The sequence below is a fragment of the Xiphophorus hellerii genome, chromosome 8 (assembly GCF_003331165.1).
Source record: "Xiphophorus hellerii strain 12219 chromosome 8, Xiphophorus_hellerii-4.1, whole genome shotgun sequence".
Classification (NCBI taxonomy): Eukaryota; Metazoa; Chordata; class Actinopteri; order Cyprinodontiformes; family Poeciliidae; genus Xiphophorus; species Xiphophorus hellerii.
In genome coordinates this window covers 21,787,841-21,802,715 of record NC_045679.1, presented here as the reverse complement: position 1 = coordinate 21,802,715, position 14,875 = coordinate 21,787,841, and the positions used below count along the sequence as shown (strand labels likewise).

The 14,875-nt window shown below is 38.4% G+C and overlaps 1 protein-coding gene across 10 annotated transcripts in view; it reads left to right on the top strand.

Annotated features, from left to right (window-relative positions):
* Positions 1-14,875, top strand: part of dab2ipb (DAB2 interacting protein b) — a 178,630-nt gene that overhangs the window by 92,548 nt on the left and 71,207 nt on the right. Inside the window, exon 1 of one of the 10 annotated variants that reach the window (XM_032569319.1) lies at positions 10,842-10,944. The exons of 8 other annotated variants lie outside the window; for them this stretch is intronic. The gene's annotated coding sequence lies outside the window, so the exon portion shown is untranslated. One more of the 10 variants, XM_032569318.1, reaches the window with a different exon arrangement.

Below are 14,875 nucleotides of genomic sequence, written 5' to 3'. Positions count from 1 at the left end.
CAAACTATTTCCACACATTCGTTCAAAGACTTTGGAAGGAATATGCGCAAATCCTTGTTGACGTAGGTTTTCTTTTGAAGGGATATCATTAAAACCTCTTGAACTTTTTCACATCTTTCCAGATTAAAAATTCCTCACCTCACCGTGTTTTATAGGGTTTTCATACGACAAAACCACGCGATGCAGTTTACTACTGCTAAGTGAACGAAAAGCAAAAAGATGGTTTTCAAAATAATAATAAAAAAAGGTGTGAAAGGTATGAAATTGTTCCTCATTCTTCCTGGAAAAGTAACTCCAGGTCTGTCAGATTAGATGGAAAGTCGTTTTAACAAATGTTTCAGAGTTGCCTCATCTGAAGCATTTTTCATACTCTTAACAGGATTTCTCCAAGCAATACACTGCAATAAGCTTCGTCCATCTTCCTGTGAACCAGTTTTCCTTTAGCGGTAAAGTATACATGACGCTCCCACCGCCATGTTTCAGTGGTGGTATGTTGAGGGTTCTGTCAGATCTTTGCCTTGTATAGTTTAAGCTACATGCAAGATGATGCTAACTTAAATTTGGAGGAATCAAGATTCCCCAAATGGATTTTAGGGGGCTAAACACAAATGGACACCAAAATGGATGAAAAATGATTACAGGTTGTTATTGTTAAAAAAGAAAGTACTCTTACCTCCCGAATTAATTACATCTCTGTTTTGTTGGTGGTGATTGGAGTTTGTGGCTGGTATGAGAAAAAGTCATGGAATGTTTTTTGCAACCCACTGGATCAAAAAAGCATTTTTACTATTCATGAGCCCATATAATAACTTGCAGAGTAAATCTTTACTGTTTCTTGTGACAAAAAAATTGTAGATTTTTATTACTTGTATTTTGTAAAGATTGAGTCCTTTAATAAATCCTTCAACAACAGGCACTTTAGTTCAACCTCCAGTTAAAGATGTGAATCATACAAGAACATAATCAGATAAGTAAGCTTTCCGTGATGAATTCGGTTTATGTTTACATGTTCTTGTCGTGCATGAAGAGCCATGCATCAAAACAACATGGTTTGGAATAATAGACTTCAGCCCGAAAAGCATTAATATGAATTTTGAGGGTTGGGTGATTGTTTCTTCCCCCCATTTCAGCTTTCCGTGGATTGGATGTCGTGCGGTAGTGCATCTGTGGAAGTAATAAAAAGAGAGAGAGAGAATGATGGAAAGAGCGCAGCAGTGAGGAAAAGACACATCCATCCATAAATCCAATAAAGTGATGACATTTAGAGTTATTAGATTCTGTAAACATTCCCCAGGTGGTCCCACAACAATATCCCATCTCTTTTGCTCCTTTTTCCCGTCCTTTCCTCTGTTCTCTTCGGCTCCCCCTACGCATCCCGATCAGTCATATCATTATGACCAGTCATTCAGTGTAGGATCAAGTGTAAGACAGAGACACACCTTGCAGTTTTTTTTTCTTTTCAGAAAACCATGCGTCTCTTTTTACTTCCAATTTAAAATCATGCTGCCTTGTGTCTCTTTTTTGCAGTACATCTCAATTAAATAATTCTTGGTTGTGCTATTGGAAAATGTGAAGCCCTTATGATAATTTTGCAACGCATTGTATTATACTGTATGTAGTTTTTGCTATCATCCCCCCCCCTTCATCAATTTGTGGATTGTTATTTAGTGTTTGCTTGTGATCATTTCCTTCATAATCGTCACCAGTGAATAAAGATCAAATCCGGAAATGCTCCAGGAAAGCAAAAAACACCTAATGCCAGCAATCGGATGCTCAGTTTTCACTACGTCAGTAGAAAACAAAAGCCAAAAAATCCCAAAAATACATCAGCGTTTTCATTAGGTTTATTTCAGCGGCATAATTAGAGACGGCGACAGTACTTCTTCCTCCTTTCTCTTTTTGGCGCCGTGCCCCTCTTGCTGTCTCATTTGCCATGCATCGGCATGATTTTGTGTCGATGAAACGTGGCTCTTGGGGTAATAATGGGTTTCACAGAGCAGGTTTTTACCTAACACTGTGCGTTATTAGCCTCTATCCCACACAGACCCAAATGATGAACTCATCAGCAGCCTCTCAGGCTCTAATGCCTCTAATTTGGGGATGATTATAATATCATTATTTCTCTCTGTTGGAGATTGTTTGGAGATGAGATTAATTTTTAGCGCAATGTTTTACGGAAGTTCCTCTGGAGACCTCGGTGCTCTTTGAAGCGATGGATATGTCATGTTTTTTTTCTTTTTCCTTTGTTGCAGAGCTCTGCATTTTTAATTGCGCTAACTTCCTTAAGCGTTTAGTGCAAATTTTTTCTTTTTTAAAGTTATATTTATTGATATTATAGGTGAATGTTTATGTTTCAGAGCATTCCACACAGTCTCTGATCAGTGAATTATAGAGTCAACAAATGGACCTAGTCAGGAAAAGCACAACAGCACAGGTGGAAAAGCTTTTATTTATTTAATAATAAATACATTTATTATTGCAGTAGCAGAACCTTACAATGTAAAAGTTGGATCAATCCCAGCTTTAATTAGAGTACATTTATTCAAGTAGAGTGAAAAAAAAAACTCACCTTAATGTCTAATTACTTTTTTTAACAATATCCCCAGTTTCACATTTGGTCAATTTATAATTTACGTTTTAATTTGCTTTGTACCTAATAAGCTTTTACTAGTGTGTCTATAGTAAGACCAATAAGAAAATAATTAACGTTTTTTTTTTGAGACATCCTGGGATACATTAACCATTTATTTTGCTTTAGCAATATATGGCCACTCTAAATTTGCGATATTTTTGTATCTTCTCCTGCTTTGCAGACCACTCTAGAAACAAAGGGTGACTCTTGTTCTCTGAAAACATTCATCCTTTGTGAACATTAGCTTTTTCATGATGTCAGCACAGTGCACTATATGTCTTAGTACCTCTAAACTGTGTCACAGAACCAAAACAAAGAGTCAGCTTGAAATAAAGGAACTAAACTCCTATAGGGTATAAAAATCCCTTTAGAAATGTTTGCAGATGTAAGAATCCCCTCAAAATATACAAATGTTTTATTTTGCTCCTTTTAGGACTTTTGCAAAAATCCTGAAAGGGGGACTTTTCACTGACTGATGTGACATTGTGCCTTTAGCCTGTTCTTTCTTTCTTTGGAGCAGCTGGAGAGGAAGATAGCAGCATAACCTTGATAAAATAATATGCACTGTTCCTTGCTTTCCTCTTGGTGCCGTTGAGACGGAAGACCACCGCCCCACCCACCATATTCAGTGGCCATCAATCAAGTGTTTCCCACCGATCTGCGTTGTATTCACTCTTTGTTAACAGCGAAGGAATTAAGTTATTTTAAATGTGATTCATATTCATGGCTTGAGCAAATGGGCTTTACATTAAAAAGTCTAAAATGTTTGTTGAAGTCAAATAGATCTCATTTAACCGTAAATGTAAATGTGATACTTTCATCAAACCAAACGTGTTCCTGTAGAGCGTCGCAGTTTATCACCACTGTGATCTTTTTACAAACCACATGATTTGCAACACAATGACCCCCCCGAGGCTATGCTTGTAGTGCTGGCACCTGCACAGCTGGTGAGGTCTTGTGGGTTTGTTGATGTTTAACCCTCATAGGGCTTCTGTGAGCCGGGGCCAAGCGTGCCAAGGGGGTCTTCGCTCTTTCAGTCCCTCCATGGGTAATGAGCTATAATGGATAGGACCAGGAGCGTGATGAGAATACAGAGGGCCCCATCAAAGCAGCGCTCGGCGCATCCTTTAAAAAAGAAAAAAGACTGCTCAGTAGGCATGCAGCGCACTCATTTAGTCGTTAATCCAACCCTAAACTGGTCAAAGGCTCTTTAGATGGCTGTTATAAGGAGATATTACTAATAGTAGAAGCTGTAGAAGCTCATTATCCACAGCTGACTATAACACCCTCTGAGAAAAGCGTGCACGCAGAGGTAGAATTGTTATGTGTTTTGGAAGTGTATTTTCCTCAGGATTCTATAATACAGCATGTTCAACCATATATGTGCAACAGGAGTTAATTGGGGACTCGTCTACATCTTTTTTGTGAAACAGTTTGCAGATGTATGCAGTGAAAAAAGTTGACTACTTTTATCCATTGACAATACTGCAAATGGAGTTGGAGTGAATGCATCTAAGTGATTTTGTGACGTTGGTACTACTCTATGGTGTTGAAAAGTATAGTACAGATTGGTTTAATTTTTTTTTTCTAGAAATCAATAAAATGGAGGAAGGCTAATAGCCTGAAAAAGGGATTCCTCGTTTCAGTAGTTTCAAATAACTCAAGCTGAAAATGTTCATCTCTACTCTCTCTAACGGCATGTGAAATATTTACATCTTCACCAGAGATCATTGAACTTCCTGCCTTTTTTTTTTTTTCCATCAACCAAACGACACCTGAGTCAGAATCCAAACTTATCTTGGTAGAAGTTGTCTGTTGTATCAATTCACTTGATCAGCTGGTCATGAGTCTGGCAAAAAATATAAATAAAATAGAACATTCACTTCATACCTGTGAATCAGTCACTGAAGTCAGATTCTAATTACGTCAGAGCTAGAAGCAATCCTTATGTTAGTATCTAATAGGGCCACACGATATATTAGACCTATGTTAACTATTTACTAGCACTTCTGATAGTTTTAATCTTTTTAAACCAAAGGCTGGTATATTTCTATTTCCATTTGTGCCTGATGCCATTGCAAAAATAATATCCAGTCTCAATCCTCAACATTCCTAGCCTACTCAGAAGTGTAAAAATGTCGGTAGGCTTTGCCACAGTAATCCCACATAGAAACACTTTTTTTTCCAGTTTGAATTGTTTAAAAATAGCTTAAAGCAGCTAAAAACAATGATCCAGTTCTCCAGCCATTAACCTTTCAAGTCTTTCTTCCTTTTTCTACATACTCAGTGTGATGTGACATCTATCTTCAACAGGTAAAGTAACTATTACTGACATTAACCTCACATAACCTGTCTTCAAAAATTGCACGCCCTTTAAGGGCCCACTGGATTGCCATGGTGATAAGCTTAATGCATTATCCCTACAGTCATCTTTGTAAAAGGCCCTTACCGTCCATTTTACTCATTTTGGTTATGTCCTGCTGAACCTTCTTTTCAGTAACCCACACAGACTTTTATTGAAATTTAAAAAGCTTTTGCAGTCTTTTAGCTTTTCTTAGTCGGCCTTAAAGGAGGCGTAGAAGTAGCTTCACATTCACAATGGAAGTGGTAATAGAGTCATTAATATAATTGATTATGACTGACATAGGTAAATGGGATGTTTAACTGAAGTTTTCTTTTGCCTACATGAGTTAGAAATGTGCATGTAAACGTGGTAACCTTACTTAAGGATTTTATTGTTAAATCTGGCTGAGAGAATGAAGCAGAGGTTCGACTCTGCCAGCTACCGTCTTCCAATCCACTAAGTTCAGAGAAAAAACTCAGGCCTGAAAATCACTATTCGAGCTCCAGCAGTATGGTCAGTAACATTCCTACTTCTATTTGAGGGTGGTTGATAGCCCAGCACCGACTTTTGTTGCTAAATTGAGCTTCACGGCTAAACTGGCTCTCAATCAGCGAGTACTTTTACGTTTTACAGAGACCAATCCAAGTTGCTTCCAGCTTGAAGCCTTTAAAACAACCCTACCTGTGACTCTACATGGTGTTTAAATATTAGCATGACAGGCCTAAGCCCTGAAATGAATGTAAAAGAGTTGTATCTTATAAACTTGCACCCAATGCTGGTATACATGTTTCCTTTATTTCTCACCTCCAGCTGTGTGTCTTCCAAACAGTTTGACTTCCAAACAGTTTGACCTTCATTAAGGTCAAACTGTAAGAATGATGTCAGACGTCCTGCATGTTTTAAATATGCCCCTGCGCCAACATAGCTAATTCAAATGTCTAAATTCGCTTCTCTGCATACTGTTAAGTCCTTATATGGCGCGGTATTCAGTGCCAAAATTAAGGCTATTACACACTCAGTGGTTCTTATATCATTTCCGCAGCCAACTACTGATCTTATTAATGACAGGCCGGCACTGGTAGATGAGTAACGACCACAGGTTACCGAGTGGCCGGTGCTATCAAATGAGAAAGACTCCACTCACTTGATTAGCTATAGAAAGCCTAGTAACTAGCATGGTTAGATTATTCACCATTACTTACTTTCTCTGCTTACCATTAGCATGGATAGGCTAGCAACTAGCATGCTAGACTGCGACATACATACATTCTTAGACGGCGACAACTCCTGTGACACACATTTTCTTTTTCTCTAAAGGAAACGTCATCTAGAAAAATGGTTAGCGCACAGTTTGGCCTGTCAAGATAACAAATTTTGCTGGATGATTAATTGTCCCAGAAGTTATTGTGATAAACTATAATATTGTTGTTTTGAGACCATTTTAAAGTAATGTAATGGTAATGGGGTAATAATTCAAGAACACAGTCTTAAAGATCGATAAACTTTAAATCCTAACAAACATTTAACCCTGGAACTGGAAGACCTTTTAAGTATCCAAAATAAGTAAACAACAGGACAGGAAAAAAAAAAAGTCTCTGTACACAAAACTGTTCTTCAAGAAAAGGGGTTAGTTGAGCTCAAAAAGACCCCCTGGCGGGGTACAAAAAATATCTAAAAAAAAAAAAGAAAAAAAAAAAAGAGCATATTACTTCGGTGCTGACTTTCTTGCGCTGGCTCTCAGTCCCTAAATCGCCACAAAACCAAGAGGAGATTGATTGCTCTCAGATTTCACTTCTCTGCTGCTATGGAAAAATCTTTCCCTTAAGTTGTTTTAGTGTTTGTCTTTAAGTCCAGGTTGATAACTCATCTTTATTCACCAGCTTTTAACTGTATGGGTAACTGACACTGTTATCTGTTGTTCTTATTATGTTTTTATGTTTTTGGCATGCCCTGTTTTAAAGTACTACATAAATAAAGTATGGTATGTTATGGCATATATGTCAAGTATATTTCTCTGTGATAAAAAAAATATTTGTGTAAAGCATACCATTTTAAGTTCTGAGGACTACAACAAGTAAGACACAAATCTTGTTCTCTCCCAGTTTTACAGTGACAGTAATGTGCTGCATCTCTGGAGTGTTTTTTTTTTATTGTGTGGTTGTAATAACCTGCAATAAAGTATCAAGTGAAGGAATGTCACTATTTTATAATTGGAAATGATTGATCTTCCCTCTAAAATGTTTTAGGAGAAATTTCCAGATACTTCTAAATCAGCGGTGTCAAACTCATTTTTGTTTTGGGCCAAATCAAGGTCATGAATGCTCTTAAAGGGCCGGCAGTGTCAGAATCGTATTGATAAAATCTGTTCACAAACTGTTAAAATATCAATTAATTCTTAAAATTAAATAATAATACTGAACATCTTTTCAGCTCCTCCAGGATTTTGTGATACTTTTTGGGATTTCTTGCTATAAAAATCAAAGTGTTTGTGGTACTAATTTGGAAATATTTGTGATATTTATTTATGACAGTAAATGTGACTTTTTATTCTTCGCTGTATAGATCATGGACTATAATCTGACATCAATTAAGACTGAAGCAGCTGTTCAGTACAAGTAAAGTGTTTGACTACTTTTGAGAAAAATCTGACTAAAAGCTACCGAATTATTAGTTGGTCCCAATTATTAGTGCAAAAAATTGAAAGGATTTGTTGATTTTGCATGAATTTCCACAGTAATTTTCAAGAAACTGGAGGGACTGGTTGAAATAATTTAGCAGTAAATGAATGACAACTGAACTGATTTGATTGAAAACATAAAATTTAACCACACTTAGTGTTTAGACTAGAATCTAGAGGGCCACATAAAAAGCTACGGCGGGCCGAATTTGGCCCACGGGCCTTGAGTTTGACACATGTTTTAAATAATTCCATATTAAAAAAATCATGCCAAATTTATTGTAGTTAGTTTGTTTTTAGCCCATGTGTAATTAAACTCCAGGCGCCTGGAGTTTAATTACTTCTATCATTTCTGTACAGAGGCAAAGTTGATTTGACTTGAAATTAGCAGAATTTCCTGAAAAAGACGGAAGAATGGCAAATGTTCTTAATTCAGAAATGTAGGAGTCAAAGTTTCTTATTTTTGCGTCTCGCTCCACATAGCTTCCCCTCTGGGTTGGATGAGACGGATTCTGAAGTCACAGCTACATCTCACCTCACAGACTCCTCTCCTGTCTCCTTCATTTACATAATACAAGATTTACATAAGGAAAGATAAGACTTGTAAAACTTTTATTCCCCCTCCATGACTGACACGGTCTATTAGACTAACTGACATTCTTGTCTCCTATCGGACCAAAAAAGCACTGAAGTGCCTGTTCGCTGCACTGAGAATTAGAAATGAAAAGATGGATGCTGCCATAAAAGATAGGAAACAAGACAGATGACACACTTAAAAAAGAAAGAATAAAAAAAAGACTGTTCTGCCATCGGTGTCATTGAAAGCTAGGCTGTGTCTTGGTCAGGTGCTCACATTTTTAAGTTAAAGAAATCACAAAGTTAATAACTTATAATTTTGATGGCAATTGGAAAAAGCACAATGAGAGAATTTATATTTTTAAACAAAATGATGTTCATCAACAGTGGAGTACAACTGCTGAAGGTTGATATTAAGTATTGTAAGATTTTTCTTTTGATTTTAGTGTTGAAATCAGCTTTTGCTTCAACTTGCTTTAAAAACATAAATGTTACATAATATATTGCCTTTTCCTCTGACTTGAATGCGAGTTGAGCTTGTTGGATTTAAATCTTGAGATTATTTCACTTATTGCTTCTTTAGATCCTTTCAACGTCAAATCTCAATGGACGTTTGAGGAAGAGATGATGATTGAGTTTAGCAGCTGCAGCAGCTTGAATTGGCCTATTCCAGGTGCAGCTAATTTGCCTGATAAAAGTGGGGCGGTGGTATATAATTGGTTTCAGTGTGGGGAGGGTGTAGCTGTACGCTTCTCTAATTGGATTAAGGAAACCTGAAAGAATTTTCCGTTCTTGATTCTACACTAATAAGATGACAGGATAGAAGAGAGAGAAACGGCTCAAAATGGTGTGTGTGTCCAGTTGGCTGAAGGATTGAAGACATAGCCACGCATTTTTCTTTTTCAGTACTTACTGCATGTCATTCTTATGGTGCGTTCACACCAAACGCGTTTCGTGCATCGGGTGCGTCTGGTTTACATTCAAAGTCTATGTGGAGCTGCATCGAGGGTCCATTGCAGCACATCTAGAGCAGCACGATTTGAAACGTTTTGAGCGTTTGACGAGTCAAGCGAGAATGACAGATAGGCCAGCAACGGAAAACAAGAGAGGTTTTGCCACATCCGATGAGCCCTCGACGTGCCTACATGTAGACTTTGGATGTAAACCAGATGCGCGAAACGCATTTGGCGTGAATGTACTAATAGGGTTAGGGTTAGGTTATGAGCATGACACACTGTAGAGCTCAGTTTTCAAATTCGTTGGTTTCTACTATGCTGGCTTAAATTTTGAAGCCTCACATGGGAAAATTGATTTATAATTTATGAATGACCAGGAGTGAGTCAGAGACGCCTATTGGGTTTTAGAAAGTAACCGTTTTGTGAAAGGGCCGATTGACGTTCAGCGATTTTTTTAATTGTTAAACTATTTAAAAAATCGTTCATTTTTTTACAAAGAAGAAATGTTTTCTTTGTAAAACATTTTCAAAACCATGTACTTTTTTCCTTTCTATTCACAATTAGACTTCAGTTTCCTATTAGCAGAGTGAAGGTGGTGGTTGTAATGTGATAAAAATGACTTGTGGCTTGAAATGTTGAGGTGTTCGTTTGTTGTTTGAAAAGGAAACAGGTGTCCATTGCACTTTGCACAATTTGTTAATTTCACACCAGCAACGCGTCAGCGACGGCTGCTATTGTTTTAAGAACAAGAACGGTAAAGTAGGTGTTTAGGTCCGAGCATATCCTGTTGTGTGGTCATCCAACTCGCACAAGGTCTGATGTGTATGTGTCATGTGTTTGTGGGAGGGGAGGGGAAGAAGAAGTAAGGGTGATGTCATATTTGATGACTTCACTTCAGATGTGCCAGGGAGTACGAGAGCATTGCACTGCCCATTTCTTATCAGGGTGCCCTGCCCTGTCTTTCATCCTCCCAATGCCAGCCCTGCCAGTCCTGTACTTCCAGAAATAGACTCAAGCTTTCCTCTAACTCCCCTACCAGTCCACTAATCTGATCTCAAAACCCTCCCACTCACATTCCAGTCTCGCCAATATCAAGCCTGTGGCTGACTTCATTGGCTAAGTTACTTTGCCAGAGCTTGAGAGCATACAGTCTCTCAGCTGACCTGTTCATATTACGGCATGGTTGGCAGCACATGTACCTCCCTCATCCTCCCACCGACAGCGGCGACAACAGCAAAGAGGAAACACCTCACAGCAGAGCCAACAGGACGTGGAACACACACTCTCGCTCCCACTGGAGCCACACTGGAGGGGGCAAGCTAGGCTGCACTACACACACATGCGATTTCCCCCTCCACAACACACACACACACACACACACACACACTGGCTCCTCCCTTTGTGAACAGAAAGAGATGGGAGGTGCAGCCAATCACTGAGAGTAAGTGGAAGGGGCTTTAGCAGGACTTGCTCAAAGGGAGGAGGGGGGGACAAATCCTGTTCATTTTCTCCAAATAAATATTGGAGGTACACATCAGGATTCCTTTATCTGGAGCGAGGGGAAATAAGCAGAGGAAGATAAAGGGCGTGCGTCTGATTTCAGAGGCAACACAGGAAGTAGGGCATGCTCGGCGCAGGGGTGAGGAAGGGAGGGTGGGAGAAAGAAAAGGAGGAGAGGGAGAGCTTTGTGGTGCTTTTTCTCCACCCCTCGTCTTAAAGGAGCAGCAAAGAGGAAAGATAGACACAGTCGGTCAGAGAGGTGAGGACCACAACTAAAGACGTATGGAAGGAGGTCTGCATCAACAGCAAAAAAAAAAAAAAAGTGGGGGGAAATGGAGCTCTGAAATTACGCTTTTCCCTCATTTTTCTCTGGCTTTTTCCTCCTCCCTTCCTCCCCACCATCACCACCACCAATTCTGGCTCAGTCTGCTTATTTTCTCAACTCTGCGAGTGTTCTAAGACTGACTATGCCTGGTGAGTGTTATCCGGCTATTCACATGTCATCGTGCCTTGTCATCCTTTGCGAGACGGTCGTTTCATGCGAGCGCGCGTGGCCTCGAACCGAGATGCGGACGCTGACGGCTCGCTGTAAACTGTTTCCACTCCCATGAATTTGTGTGCGGGTGATGCTCCAGCTGCGCTGTGCTCCTCTGTCACCTGCAACGTCCTGACCACACACAGACTCGCAACGCATCTTTTGTACGTCCGGTAGTGCTTTGTTGTTTATGCAACTGCTTTAGTTTGCATTCATGGTCAGACGGAGCGAGCTATCATGACAGATTTTTATAGAAGCCATAAAAAAAATGCTTTTGTTCTGTTTTATTTGCTCGTTTGGGAGCGTGGAACTCCGAATGTGGGAACGTCACACCAAGCTGGCCTGTGTGACGGAGGGGCAGCCAGCTAACACAAATCAGATGACTGGGCCACATTGTGAGGTCAGCTGCTGGTTCTGGCCAACAGTTTCGGTCCAATTAGATTAAAAAAAAAAAAAAAACAAGCAATGAGGGAAGTCTATTGTTGGTGGCTTTTAATTGTGATGCAGTGTTTCTTCTTTGATGTGAAACCAAAATTGATGCCTTTTCTTCAAACTTTAGAAGGTTAACTCTGAGTTAATAAGAAATAAACATTGCATCAAGGGTAATTTTTTGCAATGTATGGCAGAATCTTTATCAGCCTCTCCTGATATTGATTGGAAGTTTCTATGAACCTAAATAGACTGATGAATGCAGGCGACTCAGACGTTCACAGCAATGTAAATAGTAAAAGGAGACCCTTACATGCAGAAAATTTGTAAGCAGCTGTACATCATATTTGATTAAGTCAATGCAGCTTCACTGGATTTATTTGATCATCAAAAAACTAGAGTAATATATATTTTTTTAGGGATATTTTTGTGCTCTAAGAAAATCAGGAATTCAAGATTTTAAATAGCTTTTCTTCAATTTGTATTTTCCCCCCCCCAGAACTGATGGTTTTTTGTTCTATTCAAGTCAACTTGACAGCTTAATTATTGAATTTCGTACATTTATGCAAATCTATCCTGATTCGCTAAGAGCTAATCTGATTAAAGTCACCAAAAGTGATTTCGTTTGTGTTTATAAATAACCACATTAATTGAATAAAATCACTTACCAAAGTAAGAAAAGAAAACTTAAAAGTTACCAACAAAGATCATCTGTCATCTCAAGGAACTTTATGGGATAAGTCCAGCTACACTGAATCCAGTTTGGTCCAAATGAATTTCAAATCAAAAATTTCAATACAATACAATCAATCAAATTCAAAACAAATGACATACAGTTCCGTTTATTCCAGTTCCGTCAATAAGCAGTTTAATACATTACAGTCAAATTTAGCTGATCATTTAAAGCTAGTTAGTAAAAACAAACTTTTTTTTATTTTTTATTGCAGCCTCATTCTGAGCAAGCATGTGGCGACAGACAATCATCTGTTATGGCTTTATTTGAGAATACAGGACCATGATAGACTAAACATACTTTCTAAAAAAGAATAAAAAAAGAGAAAAAGTTATTTGTAGTAATACTTCCATTAGTGACTTTGTTTTGGATTAAAAAAGCAAATGAGCACATAGGGACTGACCTAGGAGTACATAAAAAAAACTATATATATCATGCTACATCATTGTTTTTTTCTCCAGGACAGAAAGACGGTTAAATACAGACAAATTGATCTAGGAGTTCCCTCTGTGGAAATGGAGTGGAATCTCGCTTTTTTCCTTACTTCTTTAGAACATAGAAAGAAATGTTGCACCAATCACATAAGTTGGTAAATTTAGTTTCAGTTTTATACAAAAGACTTAAATTAATTACATTTGGATTTGAAAAACATTCTGATTCCACTGAGAAAGCTATTTTCTGTTTTGAAAAACCAGTAATGGTTGTCTGATTGTTGATCATTTGTGCGCTTGTTTTGCCGCAGCATGCTGTTGATGGAGGTTTCAGAGCTCAGCTGCTGTCTTGTGTTCTTGAGGCTTATAGAAATAATAATAATAATAAAAAAGAAACCGCTTGAATTCAGCATATTGTGCTAAAAGCATTTGGAGCACTCAATGTATGGACTGTATAGCTGTTTGTGCTGTTTACATTATGAGCTTTCATTGTTTTCCTCTCCACTTAGCCAGGGGCGGTATATCAGTGTGTACGCATGAGCTGATGTTACTGTACATACTGAAGCCTGTTCACGTGTTGTATTCAGAAGCCTGGGTTTGTTTTTTGTGTGTGTGCGTGTGTGTTTACTCACGACTTGGTAACAAGTAGACAAGAGATGTCGGTCATTTCTGCAACTTCATGGACATGCAGATGAGGTAAAGGGGTGAGACAGCGAGGCCGAATGTGACGCGAGGATAGAAGGAACTAGTCGCTGTAGGAAGAAGACTGAAACAAAACAACAGTCGGCGATTGTTTATGCTCTAGTATTTTCCGCACTTGTTAATTCTGGGTGGCTAAACCTTTTGTGCACCTTCCAGACAATTTCTTCTCACTTCAAAAAATGACCACAGGGACGTTCGGCTGGTGATGTGATTAAGTACTGGCCCATATATTTAGTGCGTTACGTGTTATGCAAGAATGAATACAGCGCTGCTTTGTAATCTGTCCTCCCAATGCTGCTTCCTGTCTGTTTCCCTCGGGGTATTTTTTTTTTTTTTTTTTGAGTGTTGTGTCTCTCTGTAAGTACTCTGTCACGCTGCGGATCATCTCTGTGATGTACATTGATTTACTGGGAGCTGATGAAGTGGAGCGGAGCATTTGATCAGACACAGGGACATGGAAAGGAGGGAGGAAGAGAGGGAATGAGTGGCTGGATGGAGGGGCTGGAGGTTGAAGGACGAACAGGTCCACTTCTGGTTTCGGAAGGGCACATGAAAAAATCATCTGGTCTACCGGAAACACAAAGAATATTTTCAGATTGGTGGTTAAAAGATCACACAAACCACAACAGTCTTCATTGTGGAAGTTGGTACTGAGTAAAGAAGCGATAATTGCTTTCTGAGATGTTTGAAAATGAAAACAAAGTGGTGGAAGCTTAAAGTTAGAACAAACAGGCTCAACTGAGATATGTCCATATATAAACAAAATAGCTGTACAGATAAAACTGGATCATTATGAAATTATACGAGTGTTGTTATACATTAATAATAATAATATAATAATAATTGTATTAAATGCTAAAAGAGATGGTGTACATTTAACTGGGTGTTCTAGTTTTTTTGGGGGGTTTTCTCCAAGCTTTCCTTAACATAGCTAACTGTACATTAATAAACTTGCATAAAAAAAATTTAAAAAAAATACAATATCATGAAAAAAATGGAGAGCTGGTGTATACATAACATGTAAATGACTCAAATTTCAAAACAATTAGCACAGAGAGTCACAACAATTCTGGACAATTTACCACAATACATTCCCCCATTTAACCCAGACCTTTAAATTTTTTGCAAGCTGCAATCTACCTTAAAAAGTAATTCTTTAGTTACCAGATCATATGTGACTAAATAAGTCACATATGATCTGGTTCCAGTCATTCAGAGATTGTTATGTTTTGCCATGTACTTGGGTGTTCTAGTTCTTAAAGAGAAATATATTAATTGGCTATAATTTTACGTCTGCAAGTCAGCGCTGTAAGAAAAACACAGAATAAAAATTGTACCGGAATTTCTGATTGGTGTCTTT